Raw genomic sequence first — 19,310 nt, forward strand, 5'->3', positions numbered from 1 at the left:
TCACTATTGATAGAAGTGTGAGGTGGACAGTTATTTACTTGAAATGATGTAAAGAACAAAATTTATAGAATAATAAGTATTATGTTAGTTTCCTTTCTAAGGCTTATGAATACATCATTTGCATATGTAAACATACAAGTTGATAATCATTGGCCTTGTGCCATGATTTCCCCCAGTTTTTATAGGTATACATTGCTTACATAATTTAGAAAAATTTAAACAGCATTTTTCTTAACCTATAAAAGCTTAATTTTATTTTCTGAGGTCATTACTAAGGACCGAGATTTGAATCAGTATGTGTGACTTAAAATCTCGACTTTGTTCGGGATTTCAGCTCACGCATCAGGGGATTGTGGTGGAAGTGGGAAAATGAAGTGTGGAGATAATGAGGGTAGAAAAGGAGTTGTAGGCTAAGAGCTTTCAATAAGCAAACAGTCTATTGTGAAGCCCCACTGGGAAGTGAAAGAATGCAATGCTAAGTTGGTTGAAACTGAATTGTCACAAAAACAGATCTGTCAGAAAATGGGCAGCCTCGAAGCGTGCAGTCACTGTGCAGAGCCCAGATGGAAAGCCGAGACAGATTAGTCTTTTCTTTTTCTCTCGGATTTTAGGCTCTTTATAATAAACAATGTCCCTAAAATGCTATGTTCCCTTCAGTATAGGAAAGTATTTTTATATCTCAGTCCTTTCTCATCATTTAATATATATATATTAAACAAAAAAGGACCATGGCTATGGGGTAGAATAGTCTTTCACCGTGTCACAGCCCAAAGTGGTCTCAGCTAAGTTGGAAGTTGATAGCAGTATTTGCATAGTCAGTGTGGTCTGCCTCCAGGAGAGAGCTAGGTGTTTTATGACCACCGCTTTATGAGCTGTGGCTATAAAATCATCAGTCTTTTAAAGCAAACATGCCACAGTGTCTGCATCCAAATGGGAATTGCCCCTCAGAGCCATGACCTTGGGAGAATTTCAGACATACTGGCATAAAACATACTTAAATCCTTCCTGGAAACATACATCAAAACCAGTCTTTATGGTGCTACCAAGTCTTTCTATTTGCCTGCCTCTTTCTATCTTTTCCTTATATACACAAAGACAGAAATTATTAGCCACAATTTTATATTGCTTGATAACTAATTCCATTTCATTTGTTGTTTTTTTTTTTTTTTGCATGTGCATGTATGTACTTATTCGAGTTGGTTTGTATATGTGCATGCAGAGGTTGACTTGAAGTGTGTTCCTCAATTGCTCTTTGATTTATGTTCTGAAGCCATGTCTTGATGAGCCTGGAGCTTGCAGGTTGGTTAAGATCACTTGCTAATCTGCCTCCAGAGATCCTTTGCCTCCACTTCCCAATCACTGGGATTGCCCAGTTGGTTTTTATGTAGCTACAGAAAACCCAGTTTTCCTGCTTCCATGGCAAACATTTCATCTACTGAGCTATATCCATAGCTCAGTTTTTTTTTTAATATTATTTGGCTATGATTATCTTGGTTGCTTCAAAAGTCAAATTCATTTTTTTTGTTTGCTGTTGTTTTTTGTTTTTAGAAACAGGGATTCTCTGTATAGCCCTGCTGTCCTGGAACTCATGCTGCAGATGAGGCTGACCCTTGAAGTGAGAGAGCTGCTTGCCCCTGCCTTCTTACTGCTGAGATTAAAGGCAAGTGACACCACTGTCCAGCTAAACCTATTCTTATAACTTAGAAGTTACAGTGAACATATTACAACCAAAGAAGTATATAGAAAGGCAGCTGATTCTCACTCTACATTCAAGGAAGAGTTATAAAAATACCAGGGACTTTGGCAGTCCCCTTAACATGTTATCTAGCAGTATGAAAATTGTGGTTAATAAGTTCTGTCTTTGTGAAATATAAAAGAGACAGAAACAGCAGAATGCTATACTGAAAGATGCCTCTACCTCACATCTCATCTTGTGTGTGTGTTGGTTCTTATGTTAACTCTTTGCTCTGAATGAATACTGCCACCTAGTTTGCTTTATTGCTGTGATAAAACACCATGACCAAAACCAACCTGGAAAAGAGAGAGAGTTTATTTGGCTTACTTATCTTGGGTCATGGTACACAGAGAGTAGCCAAAGCAGGACTGTACTGTAGCAGAGGCATGGAGGAATGCTGCTTACTTTCTTGCTTGCTCATAGCATGCTGAGCCTGCTTTCTTATACAAAGTAGGACCACCTGCCCAGGGGATACCAACCACTGTTGCTGAAAATATTTAATTCCAATCCAGACTTTCTACCTTGTCTTTGGCCATTTGGTTCCTGGATAAAAGACACACACAACCTTTATATTTATAATAAGACTTAATAATAAGAGCTGTGGAGATATCTATCCTCTATGGTTTTATATCTATTTACTAGACAATAATCCCATTATATAATTTGCCCTGCATGTCTGGGTTACTATTAACTCCAATTAGCCAACCCACATGACCATTATTTTAAGATTCCCCATGGCAGCTTCTTCTCTCTCCACTTTCTTTTTGTCCCACCTCCATGGTTCTCTTCCGACCCCATGCCCAGGAACCTCAAACTCTGCGTGTGTCTCTTCTGCTCAGCTATTGGCTGTCCACATCTTTATTCACAATAAGGGATAACTTGGGGGGCAAGGCCACATAGTGTCACCTGGGTGTATGTGTGGTCTCTGGGAGCAACCAGTATTTAGCATAGCAAAAGACCAAACCCACAGTGAGCTGGGCCCTCCCACATGGACCATTAAAATGCTGTCCCACAGACTTGCTTATTGAGGCAATCTCTCTCTTCCCATAGACATCTAGGTTTGTGTCAAGTTGACAAAAACCGACCAGTTCAATGGGCTCATTGTCAACTTGAAACATGAGATCTCAACTTGACTCCCGAATCTCATGTTATTATTATCAAAATATAAAACATAAATATCTTTAAAAGTTCCATAGTCTTTAAAAAATTCTATCACTCCAAAGTTCTATGTCATTTTTAAATATTCAACATCTTTTAAAAGTCTGAAGTCTTTCCAAAACCCAAGGTCTCTTAACGGTGGACTCCTGTGTAACCAACAATAAGTTATACCATATTTCAAGAGACAAGAACTTGGGCATAATCACAATCTAAACAAAGCAAAGCCAAACTCCTACTGTGTAAATTAAATCCTGTAGCTCAATGTACTGCATCTTGGATTTACTCAATATCTGGGTTCCAAAGGGCTTGTGCAGCTCCACCTTACAGGCTGCACACATAGCCTGGCTCATAGACGTAGGTTGGCCCCACACCCTAGTTGCTGCTATACTAGGTGCCCATCTGACTGACTTTTCCAATACTCTGGAGTCTCCATAGTTCACACCTTCACCAGTGACCTCTCCTACTGCCAAGTTTCTGCTGCTCTCCAGAATCACTACACTCCTTCGAGACCAGTTTCATCTGGTAGACTCTTGAATGTTAACAAGTTTGACCACCAAGCACGAGATGTAGCCTTGCCTCCAGCTATGTGTGTGCTCACCCTGAGGAAGATTTAATCTCATTGATGCTGGTCTCATCTTAATCACGGCTGATGTGACAGCCATGAGCCTAGCCAATTAGCATCCATTGATCCAGTAAAGCAAAAGTTTCACTTTAGTAGTTCTGCTCTTTTGTTGCAGCTGATCCTACAACCCCACTTGACCAGAAACTACATATTCGTAATTCAAAATATCATATAAACTGCCCCGAGAGAGTCTTTGCTTTGCTCTGAAACTTCACAAAACAGGGTTCTATCGTTTGTATTATTTTTCCAGCTCTCTCTTCCACGTTTCCACCGTAGCTCACCAAGCTTTGAGCAGTCGACAGCTTCTCCAGCCTGAAATTCCAAAGTCCTTTCAAAGTCTTCCCCAAAGCAACACGGTCAGGTTTGTCACAGCAATGTCTCATAAACCTGGTACCAATCTCAATTGTGATTGTTAGTTTTTGTCAACTTGACAGAAACCTAGACAAATCTGAGGAATCGCCTCCATCAGATTGGCCTGTAGGCAAGCCTATGAGGGAATTTTCATGATTTATTTTGGAGGGCCTAGCTCACTGGGAAGAAAGTCCTGGGTTGTATAGGAAAGCAGGCTGAGCAGGTCATGGGGAGCAGGCCAGTAAGTAGCACTCCTTCAAGGGCCTTGTTTCAGTTTCTGCTTTCAGATTCCTACCTGGCGTTTCTGCCCCGATTTCGCTTCATGAAGGTACTACATGATTATATGTTAGGACTTTATTGGGATCAAGATATTCTGGAACAAAGATTTGCAAGATCTGGGACATCATGGACAAGCTGTGCCTGAAGATGGAAGGCAAGATGGTCAGTAGGGAAGAGGGCAGTCAAGTGTGCAACTCTCTCATGAGTGGGAACGCCTCTGTCCAGGTTCTCCCAGCACAATGATACAGGGATTGATAGTGTCAGGAGCCATCACTACAGGGATGGGCTTCACAAAAGAAGCCTAGACTACATGAAAGTTGAGTGGGCAAGGGGGCTCAGGTAAGGATGCTTGCCTCTGATCCTGAGGACCTGGGTTCAATCCCTGGAACCCACATGGTGGAAGAAGAGAAGCAGCCCCTACAAATTGTCATGTGGCCTCCATATGCCATGGTGTGTGTGTGTGTGTGTGTGTGTGTGTGTGTGTGTGTGTGTTAGCTAAAATAAATAAATTCTTTCTTCCCCACATTGCTTTTGGTCATGGTGTTTTATCACATCTATGGAAAGTATACTAAGACATTTACCAAATGGAATATGAGTTTTATAGACAAGAACACAAATGTATATGAACAGGACAGGCCTTTGGTATATACTTGTAGTTACACCAAACAGGCAGTAGAAGTAGGAGAATTTACAATTGAGTCCAGCCTGTGCTAAGGAGTGACCCCCCACATTGGTATGTTTGTGTGTGCACACGTGTGCCCATGTGTGTTTGTGTGTGTATACAGTTTTATAGTTATACTAATTACAGGACCCATAAAATAAAAAGCATATCCATTAACAGCAAAACTATTGAATGAATTATCATTTATCTATGGAATTAAGTATATAAAATTTGAAAAACTAAAATAGGATTTATATGTGTATTTATGGAGATCTGTATGACAGTGTTATATGAAAGAGAAAGCTTTTATAACTTTGCATTTCTTTTTTTATACCATAATCCTCCCCCGAAATTCAGGAAAATACCCCATGTTTCATTATGTATGTGCATTCACATTAAAAGTCTGAAAGACAAAGAAGGAACAGTTGTTAGTGGTTGTGATGTATCAAGTCCTTTTATTTGTATACATTTTTGCAAGATAATTTTAAAAATTGTGGATCCATCTATTATTTCCAAAAACATAAAAACATGAAAAGATAAATTATATAGTATGGGAATGTACTAGCTAAGGATGGTTGAGAACAAGCTTTGACCTTATTTATTTATTTTGAGATCATAATTTAAATACAACATTTCTCCTTTCCACTTTCTTCTTCCAAACCCTTCCATATACTCCTTCTGTATACTTCCATATACTCCTTCCATATACTCCTCACTACCTATCCATATACTCCTTCCATATACTTCCATATACTTCCATATACTGCCTATCTTCAACTTTATTGCCTCTTGCTTTACTAATTTTATTATATATGTGTATGTAAATATATATATATATATATATATATATATATATATATATATATTTGTAAATATAAACTGTTCGGTCTGTATAATGTTACTTGTATGTATATTTTTAGAGATGACCATTTAGCACTGGACAACCAGTTGGTGTGCTCTTCCCTAAGGAAGACTACCTCTGCTGCTCCTACCTTTCCTCAGCTGCCTTTGTGTAGGGTTGAGGCATCTGCCCTTTCCACCGGCCCTGCCCCAGTCCAGTTTGGCATGTCCTTTAATGTTATCCCTTTTCAGCTCATGTTTGGATGGTCATGTTGGCGAGACTTTATGAGTGTAGCTTCTGATATTACTTGGAGACACAAACTCTCTGATCCTTTGGCTCTTACATTCTGTCTGTCACCTCTTTTTCAATGTTCCCTGAGCCTTAGCTTGGGAGTGTTTCTTAGATTAATCTATCAAGACTGGCTCTATAACTTTTCCTTTTGATTAGTTGTGGGTTTCTGTAATCATTTTCATCTGTTGCAAAGAGGTGTTTTCTTGGTGATCATGAAGACTATATTTATCTGTGGGTATAAGACAAATGTTTATAGACGGCTGTTAAGGATTATGCTGGTTTAGTTAGTAGTTGTAGATTCTTCTCCAATACCCTGATTTCACTAGCATTGAGTTGTAAGCTAGCGTTCTAGCACCAGTCATGTTTTCCCTGTTGTTACATGGATCTTAATACCAATTAGAGAGCTTTGGTTCCTGACAACATATGTGTGCCACCACTGAACCATCGGGGATATCATGCTGTGCTGGTCAGTGTTGTGGTTCATTGCCATGTAAGACTGTTGGTTTCTGTCCTTCTTTGGAAGCTTGCATGGCTTCTTCTGGTACCATGAAAGCTAGTCCTCAGGGAGGGCCATTCAAGCCAGGTCTAGCTCAGGGCTCTCTGGGCCCAGTTTCTGATGTGCATGATGTCCTCAGGAATAGGGACTTACCATCTATCTGTGGAGAGCAACAAAGCAATAGGCTGTATGTTCTGGAAGTCTCTTCTACAACCTTGGCTTTTTTTTCTTTTTCCCAAAGAGAAGAGCTGAATACCGATTCTCGGCCTCTAGGTGTACCTGAATGGTGATAAAGGGAGTGAGTGCTGGGCATTATTAAAAACACCCAAATTAGAGGTCGTGGGAGGTCACCTATAAACTCTCTGTTTATACTGGAAGCATTTAACTGACTAGAAGAAAGGCTATGACTCAGTCCAAGGTGACACAGAAGGACATTAGCATGACCAATAGGAAGCATGAAAATAGGAGCTCCTCTGTAAATTCTAGTGGCGAGTTCCTAGGCAGGCTGTCTTATTAGAAGGAGGTAGAGAGAGGCAGGCGTGTCTTCTGGACTTGGTCTTGAGACACAATAGAGGAAGGAAGGAGACTGAAAGCTTTCTGGAAGTTCTTAGAGCATCAGTTAGGGGAAGCTGGCTAGGGTGGGGGAAGAGGGACCACTTGAGTTTATCTGCATCATCATGATGCCTTTTCTTTATTCATCATAATGCTTTTCAGTGTTATTTTATGTTACATGTTGAACATTTCTTCCTGACTAGTCAGGCTTTCTTTTACAGTTACAAGACTAAACACTAAGATTTCACTTGTAAATATAATTCATAGAGACGATTTAAGGTTTCCTGATAGTGCTTTCTTTTCTTAGCTTTGAATTCTCCAGATGTGTGATCTGCTGGAGTATGCCTCCACTGACCTTCTAGGGTCATTTGTAAATTGTCATGGCCAGTTGGTTAAGGTTTCCAGACAGATGGTCCCTGCCCTCAGTCTTTTTTTTTTTTAATGGTTCTATATGAAGTACTGATCATATTGGAGGCTCTACAGAGCTGTTGCGATCATGGTCCATGAAAGCACAAATTGTTAAGAAGCAAAGAACTTCCCTGTGTAGTGTCTGGCTCCTGAAATGAGTGTTCCACTTTTATGTGCATCATATTTGGAGTTGAGCTTCTAAGACAGACGACTTTTCTCTTTCTGTCTCCTGTAAGTCACAGTGCTAGGAGCACTGTGTGTTTACTGGCCCAAGATTCCGCCAATGGGTGTGGCTTGAAGTTGAGAGTTTATGAACTGTGTAGCTTCTGCTATTGTCTGAAGCATTTCCTCTCTTGTCTAAGAGTTTCATACTTTCTCAGGCAAGGCAGGTTTTATATCCAGATAAATGTCTGGGTTTTCTTACTCCTAGGGTGAGAAGAGTAGGGGAAGTGGGCTGATGGGTGGCAGTTGTGGTATTCTCTTTCTGGCAGGGATTCTACTGTGGGAGGAAGGTCTGCCTTCTATAAAATATTAAAATAAAATTAAAAGAAAAGAAAAGCCAGAATGACTATAACTATTCTCAGTAGAAAAATAATTCTTATTGCTATAAAGTGAGGAAAATAGCAATAACATTTAGGGAAAGAAGCTGTAATCATTAAAAAAAAAAGGAAGATAAGGAATTGGTCACAGAAGAGTCTATGAGAACAGTGAAGTTCAGGGAGATCACTTCATTTTTTTGAGTTGTCATGGAAACAGAGAGAATGATAGTTTCATGCCACTAAATCAATAAAACCCATTTTTGTTTTGCTCTGGGAGTCACCAAGCATACTGAGCTCTGGTATATAGAAAGCCAATTTTCATAGCATGTAAAGCCTCATCTTGTGGTAAGTGACTTGAAAAGCACAAGAGCCAGAATAAAAGCCCAGAGTGTGTGTACAGGAGGCAGAATAAAAGCCCACAGTGTGTGCACAGGTCAGAGCCAGAATAAAAGTCCACAGTGTGTGCATAGGGGGCAGTGGCCTCAAGTAAGATTAGGGCCTCTTCTTGGCCACCTGCTGTTCTGTGTCCTGTTTCTCTATAAATGTTTGATGCCATGCCAATTTGTTTGGTTTTTCTTAATAGGTCTGTGTATCATTTTTGAGATAAACTCAGTGTAAACTATAAGGCAAAGACATGTTCGAATTTAATCTACATATAACACCCAGCATGGAGAGAATCAGAAACCAAGAGCATGGTGTACTCAGTCTAACCCACAGGTTATGGTAAGAACCATTTGAACATTTCTTGGTCGGGATTGTTCTGCTTTTGTGTGTTTCTTCTGTCTTTTGGCTGTGAGTGACCTGCCGATCTGTACACATCAGAGTGCCAGGCGGCGTCCTGTGCTGTCCAAGTTTTCCCAGATACTTTCTTGAGTCAAAGCTGACTTTCATTCAAATGTCATGCTGTCCCCTGCAACAGTTCACAGTCTATGTAGACTCCACGATATGTTTGTATGTATGTGGGTCAGGTTCTTTTCACAGCTGTCAATTCTCCAGATCATGTGATCTGCTGTGAATTTTCCACCCACAGTTCAAGGATGCTTTGCCCATTGCTTTGGCTGGTGTCTCTGTGTAAGTGGCCAGGGCTGCAGTGGGAAGGCTTTAGAGACACCCAAGACTGTTGATGAACAGATCAGTTTCCTTTTAGGAGACACTTAACCTTGAAGTCCCAATCCACCAGTACTAAGGTATCCTAAATACTGTCTTCTTGCAGCTTAGTGGAATAGGCTGACACTTCAAATGTCATTATAAGTGTGTGACCAAGCACACACACACAAACAAACAAACACAATTTATGACTTGCAAACACAAGCAGTGACAATTTGAATTTTAACTGGAGGATAAACATGAAGAAAATTGACTCGTCAGCACTTAATAAATGCCAGAAGCATTTAAACCAGCATTTATCATTTAATTTTTTTAAAACCACATCTTTAAGGGAGAGATACTTCATGTTAGAGAGCAGGCAAGGAAGACTCAGAATTGTGAAATGCCTTGCTAAAGCCACGTCGAAGTGAGAGTGTGTCTCCTGTAAATGTCAGAGAAGCTACACCCATGAATCATCGTTAACATAGTTGGAGAGAGAGAGAGAGAGAGGGAGAGAGAGAGAGAGAGAGAGAGAGCGAGCCAGAGTGAGTGAGAGAGGGAGTGAGAGAAAGAGAGAAAGTGAAAGAGCAAGAGCGAGTGAGAGAGTGAGAGAAAGAGAGAAAGTGAGAGAGCAAGAGCGAGTGAGAGAGTGAGAGAGTGTGAGAGAGAGAGAGAGCAAGCACACAGAGTCATGCATGGGAGATGTTGGAGGGAGGAAGGGGAAAGGAAAAGAAAGGGGGAATTAAATTTATAATTTAAAAATATAAATATAATTAATTCCTTCACAAAGGATAATAATTTTATTAGTTGTCTTTTTTTTTTTTCAGGGCCAGAGCTTCATAATGAAATAGTGAAATGAGAATGTATGTTTTTTATCAAGGAGTTCATTGTCCTTTCTGGTACACTACACCACCCAGTGCCTAATCTGTCTAAAGTATGAGTGTCTATTAATAACTGTTCTACTAATAATGCATAGTGGCTTTCACTATGAAAAGCTTACTGGTATTTTGAATAATCAAACATTTCCAGGTAGACATGGAGAATGACTTTGGAGGCTTGCGAACATCTTTTATTAGCAGTAGAAGCTATGATAGAAAGGGAGAGCATATACCTGCACTAAGAACCTGTTATTCCTCAGACACATCCATAGGCATTCAACACACAAACACTTTGTGAAGCTTGTGTCAGCTTCACCTTACAAGGGGTCCAAGGTCAAAGAAACTATTTCCACCACTATTGTTGAGGCAGCAGGATTTGCAGCTTCTTTGTGTAGCCCATAAATTCACATGTCCTACCCTTTAGTTTGAAGAACAAAGTCTATAGAATTTCATGCCTTAAACTCTCTCTGAATTACTTATAAGGCAAAGGTGTAAAGAGTGGTTCCTGTTCTTCCAGAGGACCAGAGTTTGAATCCAAGCACCTATGCCAGGAAACTTACAACCACAGGTCACTGTAGCTTCAAGAGCTCCAGCACCTCTCTTCTGGCTTCCCCTGTATTCAAGCCACAGCACAAGTACACACTCCACACACACCCACACCCACACACCCCACCCACACCCCACACAAAAACTGCATGTATTATTCCTGTCTGCCACATGTTTTATTCCTGTCCCTAGCTGCCTAAGGTTGAGGAAGGGAGTCTGGGGCCCTAGTTTGCCTAGAATACTGCCTGTAATAAAATGAAACCAAAGGCTATTAGGGTCCCTCTCCTCTGAAAGCATTTATTGATCAAATACAAATTTTAACACATTTTTATGATAAAAAAATTCAAACATCTTCTAGGTACAGAAATTGGTATAAAGAAAAGCTGGTTACCCTAAACTTGACCTAATCTTATACTGTGTAAGACAGGACGTGAACTATGACCTGTTTATAACGTATAGAGTAACTGCATAATACATACTGGACTTTTTTTGTTTTTTTTTAATCTCCTAAGCTCAGTTCTTACTCTAGTACACAGTAGATGTTTTGTCTTCTAATGCAAAGTCTTCACAGGTTATCAGTAGTCACCTTTTAAAAACTACAGTAGTTAAGATCATGGCAAATTAGCTATTGGAACAAGATAAAGCAGAGATATTAGAAGATCACCTTGGAAATAAAGCAGTCAGGAGATGAATGTGCAACTGTGAAGGTCAAGAGGATAAAATCAAAGACCGTTGGGAGCCATGTGGTTCCTATGAGGGCACATGTCTGGCTCTGGCTAAGACTGGCAAAGGCATCACAGTGAGAACTGTCCTTGGATATGCAGTGTCTGCCCAGGTTAGCATAGTTCATGTTCTGAAGGACATGGACATCAAAGAAAAGGACTGTACTGTAACTTTTCAATTGTCAAAACAACTGTTTGGTAAACAGACCCAGACTTATAAAAGACAGAACATAACCAAATATCTGCCTTACAATTTGCAATGTATTGTACTTCAATGTGTGTAGGATGTTGGTCTACCTCGGATAATCCTTTAAGGGGGTTGTCTGTTTTGAACAGGCCCTAAAGGAGCAACGTGTCTCCCTTCCTTAACAGGTTTAAAATGATATTTTGATATAAATACACATGAGCTGGGGTTATGGCTCAGAGTCAGCCCCAGCGTGCTTGCCTAGCATGAACAAAGCCTTCATTCAATCTCCAGCACTATTAAAAATTATATATACATATTTTTAAACTATTGAAAAGCCTGCAAACAAGCAGATGTGAGTGTAAAAATTAGAAATTTCTAGGGTAATTTTGTTAGTAAACCAGGGAAGCTTGGTCAAATATGTCTTCTGATATGGTCATGTGAGACTTAGACAAGCACAGTGCTTCTGGCCCATCTTATTTATGAATATAGAGAGCTTCTACTATGCACATGCAGCCTTCATTCTGGATTTCACATGGGCAGAAGTCTATTTTCCCATGATCAGTTTATTGATCCCTCTTGCCTCAGAGCTGAGTATATTTCCCTGGCTCATATTCCTCAGAAGAAGTCATGGGAGGAGAAGCTTTTCTTTAAGAGAACTGTCTTAGACCTCTGGGTGGGGGGTTCTGCATTTATGTATATCATGAAAGAAGAAAAGACAAGACTTTAAACTGGCCCTTGAATTCACTCTTGTCCTAAACAAATCAATCCTTTATGTAATTTGTTTGTATGTAACCTTGTGTGTGCTCTCTTTGTCAAGCAGGAGGCAGGGCTGACACAGCGACCTCCTCATGTGGAATCACCCGGAACCATTTCTGTTCCAGCTCTTCTGTTTTTTGGCAAGTGCATGTGAGTTTCTGGATGACTTATACTGATTTTAGATCAAGCATGAGACTCAGAATAGTTACTGGGTGACATAAAATGACAGAAACACCTTTGTACTGAGCGGAACTTCTGTGTTGGTGAAATGATAAATATAAATGCAAACGAAAACTAACATTTATTGTGTATTTATTCTCTGTCATCATTGTATTGAGTTGCTTTTCTTTTTCTTTTCTTTTTTTTTGTTGGACACCCCCATTCTATCCTATCTTTTAGGAGAGTTCTAAAGTCTCAATCTACTGATGGGGAAGTCATGGATGTCTAGTGGGGTTGGTTATCCTGTTTCAGGTTAGTAAGAAACGAGCTGTGATTGGAGCACAGGATTAGTGTCTGCAGAAGCAAGGCTCTTAAACAAAGAGACCTGCTGCTGTTCACAGCTTCAGGGCCAACCTGGAGTGCTGACTGTGACAGCAAAACTGTAGTGCTTGAGGTGGGGACTCCCGTGGACAAGGCGGGGATTAGCACAGACTCATTAGCAACATCACAGAGAAGATGGAGGGGATAGGGAACATGGCTCATAGAAGGGAGAGGAAGCAGCATGGTGAGTGAGTCAGGTCGATATAGGTAGTGGAAGAAAGTCAAGAACCTCAGTAAGATGTTGTAGGATGTGGAGAGGAATACCTACCTTACTCTAGGCCTTAAGACAAATGGCAGTTCATTGCAGTGGCCTTTGGTAGCCACAGGCTTGTTGTGACTAGTGGGATCTGTATAATTCCTTTGAGAGTCTCATCTTCCTGATACATTAAAGCTGGGTACCCTTACCCAGTGTGCTGCTTCTTTTCACTCACTTCATCATTCTCTCGGAACACCCAAGGCTGGTTGAGGGAAGCCATGTATGTTTTGGTTTGGGAGAAGAATGATAATTTCCATGTCTTGCTAATTGTTAGCCATCTTTTCCTGAAATCTTACAGGAACGAATCAGGTGTATTGACTTAACCTTGAAAGGGTACAGGACCCATCTGTACTTAATCCTGTGATGCTTTATAATTTATCATATATGTGGCACTTTTGATAAATGTTTTATCAGCTATGACTTTATCTTTTTAAAAAAGGGACATTATTTCCTGATGTTAGGGAACTTAATACTAAGATAAAATGGGATATTTTAAAAATATAAATAGAGCTAATACATGCATACAGTATATATGCACTTAGAGTTGATTCATATTTTGAACTATATCTTAAAATATCAAAATACCACATTAAAAAATCACATTAGCCTATTCTACTGGGGAAAAGTTTTACATTTGTGATTATCAAGTCTCCTGATTATATGAATTGTTTTCATATTTCACTGCAGTCGTGTAAGACATTTTTACTTCAAAGGAAAAATGTTATGAATTTACAGTGCTATTAGGGCTCAAGAATCTGTTTTGTTTTATTTATTAAGACAGAGGTGGGAGTATAAAGCATACTACATTTCAAAGAAGAGCAGGGATCCTGATGTTTCCATGCTAGATAGCTCGGAGTCTTAGAACACCACAGGAATTTCTCAGCATTGTTCCCCTCCTGACAGTGTGTGGGTTGTAGAAAGGACAAATGACTTTCTGAGGCACAGAGAAGGCCAATTATAGAGGACTATCCAATCACCGTAGACAAATATTTGTGTTCCTGGGGGATTATTTGATTTTTATCAAAGCAAATTGAATTGGAAACATAGTCTGTATTAAGTCATTGGTATTTACTGTCGAATTCTTTTTCTCATAGACATTGCTGGGTAGCACATGAGCTCCAAGCCATCAGTTAGACACACCACATAATGATTCTTATCATGGCTAGACAAAATAAAAGCTTTTTAGAAGTCACTTCACAAGATAGCTGCTTAACTTTCTTCCCAGGAACTTGTTAAACAAATGATGATTATTTAAGAGATTGGGTCAAACTTTTACACCAGTTTAACAAACACAGTTCCAGGATGTCTCTAGCCTGACCTACATTCTGAGAGACTATGGTATCCCGAGCATGGAAAAAATCTAGGCAACCCTCAGTAGTTTCTCTTAAATGCACCGTGGACACTGACAGTGGGTTAACATGATATGTTGTCAAGGCATAAGCACTATTAATTGTATAGATGATCTCATTTCTGCCTAAAATTGTTAAAATGTTCTCAGAGCTAAATGATATTGTCCGTGAAGTCGGACCACACTGAAGTCGGTAAAGGCACAGGTCTCAGTGGTTGGTGAGGAAGGCCTCTTCTCTCCAGGAGATGAATATCCTGAGTGTTGTATATTTCCCAATAGGAGATCACACAGGTTAGTATGGCTAACAAATGTCAGGTAGGCTCCCCTTTCATGCTCACACCCATGCCAAGCAGGAAAGGGTTAGGATTATAAGGAAGATCCAGAGGGGGAGGGGCAGATAAGACACAAGCAGAACAGAATCAAGTCTTACAAGCAGAATTCAGAGCTAGCTGAATATTCTGTAGCTGTTATCTAAGGCACAAAGGTGCAGAAGCTGCGGGGTCACTCTACACGTGGTGTGTCAAGTCTGGGAGGATCCGGGGAGAACAGTTGATATTCTAGGCCCTTGCATCCTAAACTAGCTGAAGTAACTGGAAATTTGAAGCCGGCCTTGGCCTTGGCCTGAGTCAACCAAGGAACTAGCAGGAACACCAGAAGTTCTCAGCTGTGCCTCTCAGGGAAGCGAAGATCAGCAAAGACGAGAGACCCACAAGTGTTGCACAGCTAGTTGTACCAGGAAGCCAAGCTCTCCCTCTGTCACTCTGTGGAATCCTGTTTATATCCTTCAAGCATCACATGTCCTCCACGTGCCTTGCCTCAGCACGTGTGTCTGTCTTAGCGAGCATAACTCTGCCAATAGCCCCAGTCCGAAGAAGCAGCAACAAACTGCAGCACATCACCAGAAGGTTTTTGGTTCGTTTCTCTCTGTGGCAACCTGACAAATGCAGCTCAACTACACAATGTAAGGCAGACCAATACATGCATGTTGTTAGCAAATAATCTCTCACACATGTCCTTTCACCTGCTTGCTTTAGCAGAACATCCTCTATCCTGTGTCTGCCTCAGCGAAACATTTCCTCATGAGTCGGCCTTAGCCTTTCACACCTGTGTCCACTTCAACCAAACATTCTTTCACGTGTTTGCCTCCGCAAAACACCATCCAACTGACTTTCCAAAGAACCCACAAGTTTCTCCTTCAAAGAGTTCCAAGAATGAGCAGATATTCAAGTACCTGCAAGAATACCCTAGAGCCTCCGACAAGGACCGACTGCAGCAAAACTACAGGTTAGAAAGGTCTTGGTTTAGTTCAAAGTTCAGTGCATGTAGAGGCTATCTAGCAGTGGAGGGTATCCAATGAAATATAGGGAAGTTGGCAAGAGTCAGACTGTATAGAGCCAGATGAAAAGCTACTTGACCAGAGTAAGGAATTGGCTAGCTGCTTGATTCTAACACCAGATTAGAGATAGTGTCTGAAAAGCAAATTAGGAAAAGTGAAGCAGACCACTGCTGCCAGATTGTGTTGTTCAAAGAAACTTTGGAAGAGCTAAAGATTAAGAGATAGCCCCAGGGCAAAGCATGCAACCTGGGAATTTGTGGTCATACCAGGAAGGATTTTCTCTCTGGGCAATGAAATAGTGCAGCACGGGGCAGGGAAATATGGCAGTGAGTCACCCAGTGTATGGGCTGGTTTGAGATGAGTAAGGTGTGGGTGGGTGTGAGAGGCAAGATGGAGGAAGCAGAAAATCTGTCCTTCTCGAAGGTTCCCCGAGGAGCACATTGGGATGTTAGCAGTGTATGATACATTCCCAATGGATTTAAGCAAATGTGAACATTTGATAATAATAAGCAAACAACAATAGCAGTACCTTGGCTCCTCCTATAGGTTGATTTGTATTCTCTGGAAATATCTATTGAAGTCCTAATTCCCAGTACCTCAAAAAAAAAAAAAGTTACTTTAGTTGGGAAAAGAGTTTCAAATGTTACTAGTCAAATTAAGATGACTTCATACTAATGTATTGGGGGCCCTTTTCCTAGTGAGGTACGTATCTGTGCAGGTAGAGGAAACTTGAACACAGAGACGCAGTGGGAAGATGGCCACAAGAATGTGCAAGGACACATAGAGGGAAAGCAGCGATTGGTGTGCTATACTTATCAGCCAGAGAATGTCAAGGATTGATGGTCATGATGGGAACCTCGTGAGAGGCTGAAAAAAAAGATGCCCTCAGAAAGTCACAGTGTGGACAGCACTCAGGCGTCTTTATTCCCAGCTCCGGGACAGGAAGTTTCTGGGATTTTAGTAATCCAGTTTCAGCAGCCCCAGAAACCTCACGCCTCTTACACTCTTCTAGCTTTTTCTCTAGAACACCATGGCCTGTGAAAACCAGCTTTGCTTCTCTGCCCAATATTTCCCAACCCCCTTTATAAAAATAATTAAAATATTTTAATAATTAAAATATTTCAAAACATAATGGACTTCAGTCCTTCAAGTGTCTAGACTCATTGAACGACAATTTTCTTTCATATTTGCTGTAGTTCTTCTTTTCATGCTCAGAAGTAAACACTGCCAATGACATCTTCCATCTCCTGGCCTTTTTCATTTGCATCCCCATCCCTAATTCTTTTATATGTATATATGCATTCGGATATATGCATCCATATATATGCATCCGTATATATGCATCTGTATATATGCATCTTTTATATGTATATATGCATCCGGAGCAACAGGATAACTCACCTCATTACCTGCTCCTAGGATGCTTTGTACAGATCTCACGGAACTGATCACATTGTACTTTGATTGTAGTCTCTATGTATGAGGAAAAATATGACTCTAAGCCTCTGTCTGGTACTTAGGTACGCTGTTCCCTTGGTCAAAGTGAAGTGACTCAATGGGGGAAGGCACTTTCTGCCAAGCCTAAAGATCCAAGTTCAATCCCTGGAACCTACCTGGTAGGGGAGATCCAATCCTTTACAGTATCCTCTGAGCTTCATATACATACTATGGCGTGTGTAACACTCCTCCCACCCTTTAACTTAGTAAATGTAATAGAAATGTTAAAGCTATTGCTCATCTTAAGAGCCTTAATACTGGATGAGCTAGAATTCTCTCTCTCTCTCTCTCTCTCTCTCTCTCTCTCTCTCTCTCTCTAGAAGTTGAAACTATGAATTTTTCTTTTTTTTTTCTTTTTTTTGTTTGTTTCTGTTTTTCAAGACAGGGTTTCTCTGTGTAGCCCTGGCTGACCTGGAACTCACTTTGTAGACCAGGCTAGCCTCGAACTCAGAAATCCGCCTGCCTCTGCCTCCCAAGTGCTGGGATTAAAGGCATGCACCACCACGCCCAGCTATGAATTTTACTTATTTAACAGGGTGGAATTTTCATTTTCCTACAGATCTTCCTCTCTTCCTCATCCTGGTATATTGCTGATAATCTGTTTCCCTGCACTCTTGATCTTGGGCTTGCTTAGACCAGTGGAAAGCAGCAGAAGCAACTTCATGCTAGGTCCCAGCTGACACCTTACTCTCCCCTGTCTCTGATCTCCTTCCTGTGGCCCACTGATAGTGCCCAGTAGCTGCAGAACCCAGAACGAAGCCCGTCTAAAGTCTGAATGCTGCTAAGCCTTACAGAATCACCATAGGCCTGCAGATTGTAGGGGAAAAATGAATGCTCACTCACATCAGTTATTGAGATTTGGGGTGATTGCTGTACATCTTTGCAGCAGGAGAAATTTTACTAGTTCTCTAGAGTCAGAACTAAAGCATATACAATCAGGCTGGTCATCCTGTTTCAACTAAATTTTTTGTTTTTAGTAAATATTCCATAGAGTCATTCTCTCTGTCTCTCTGTCTGTCTGTCTCTGTCTCTCTCTGTCTGTCTCTGTCTCACACACACACACACACACACACACACACACACACACACACACACATATACAGATACACAGACACAGAGACAGTCACACAGACACACACAGACACACATAGACACACACACAGATACACAGACACACAGATACATAGACACACAGTCACACATACAGACACACACACAGACACACACACAAACACACACACAAACACACACACACAAACACACACACACACACACACACACACACACAGAGGACTCTCCCTCAATAAGAGCATATGTCTATTACAGACAAAGTAAGTTAAGTTGTTGGGTACTGGCATCCTCTTAGAAGAGCACATCCTTCTGAGGGAGATAGTGTGAGCTGAAGAGGAGGTGGCCGACTTTATTGTGCATGACGAAGGCTCGCTTGTGGACAGCAAAACAGAAGATACTTTAAGAAGAGCAGTCTCTCTCCTTGCAAGAGTCTCAGATAACACTTTCATTTTCCCAGACCTGCTCAGAATTAGCCCAACTGTTGCCACTGTCTTTCATTTGCATCTTGTGTGTTCAAAGCTACTTGAGTTGTTTTTTAAGTTCCCAGAGAAAGACCAAAAAAGGCTTCATTTTCCCATTTCCTAAGGGGGTAATTACATACCCGGCAGAACAACAAACTTGGGCCCTAGGCCGTCAGTGAAATCTGGTTTCTGTCAGGTGAGAGCTCTTTTGTATATGGAAAGTTAAGAGAGGAATATGGCTTTAGCAATACCGTAGGGAGCTGTGGTCAGCATGGATCTGATAAAAGCCTTTGTTTTCCATGTTTTGATTGGCCCTGTGAGATGTCCCAACGGCTCACAGGGCCATCTGTATTCCTATTAGTGGGACCTAAAATTGCTGACACAGGCTTGCAGCTCGGCCCAGCGGCCTGCCAGGGTAAACTTGTGTAATGTGCTGCACATCCCGCCTAACAACAGTGGTTCTTTTGTCACTTGAACAGAGGCGATTAAGAACATGAGTCATTAAAAAGAGCTTTAGGAAAGCAGGCCATTTTCCAGCACTGTGGCTTTGGGGGAGTTCATAACGTCCCAGACTCCGGACAAACTGAAGGATTTCTCTGATCACCAACAATCTGAATTGATTTGAGAGAAGAAAAAGGAGACTATTCCAAAGTGTCATTTCTAAAGCTTAAAACATGCCTGTTTTTTAAAATG

At 40.9% G+C, this 19,310-nt stretch overlaps 1 long non-coding RNA gene across 1 annotated transcript in view; it reads left to right on the forward strand.

Annotated features, from left to right (window-relative positions):
- Positions 1-19,310, forward strand: part of Gm12610 (predicted gene 12610) — a 223,442-nt gene that overhangs the window by 155,903 nt on the left and 48,229 nt on the right. Inside the window, exon 7 of the long non-coding RNA NR_132431.1 lies at positions 1,549-1,660. This is a non-coding gene — a long non-coding RNA (predicted gene 12610). The remainder of the gene's footprint in view (positions 1-1,548; positions 1,661-19,310) is intronic.

Source organism: Mus musculus, chromosome 4, assembly GCF_000001635.26.
Source record: "Mus musculus strain C57BL/6J chromosome 4, GRCm38.p6 C57BL/6J".
NCBI lineage: Eukaryota > Metazoa > Chordata > Mammalia > Rodentia > Muridae > Mus > Mus musculus.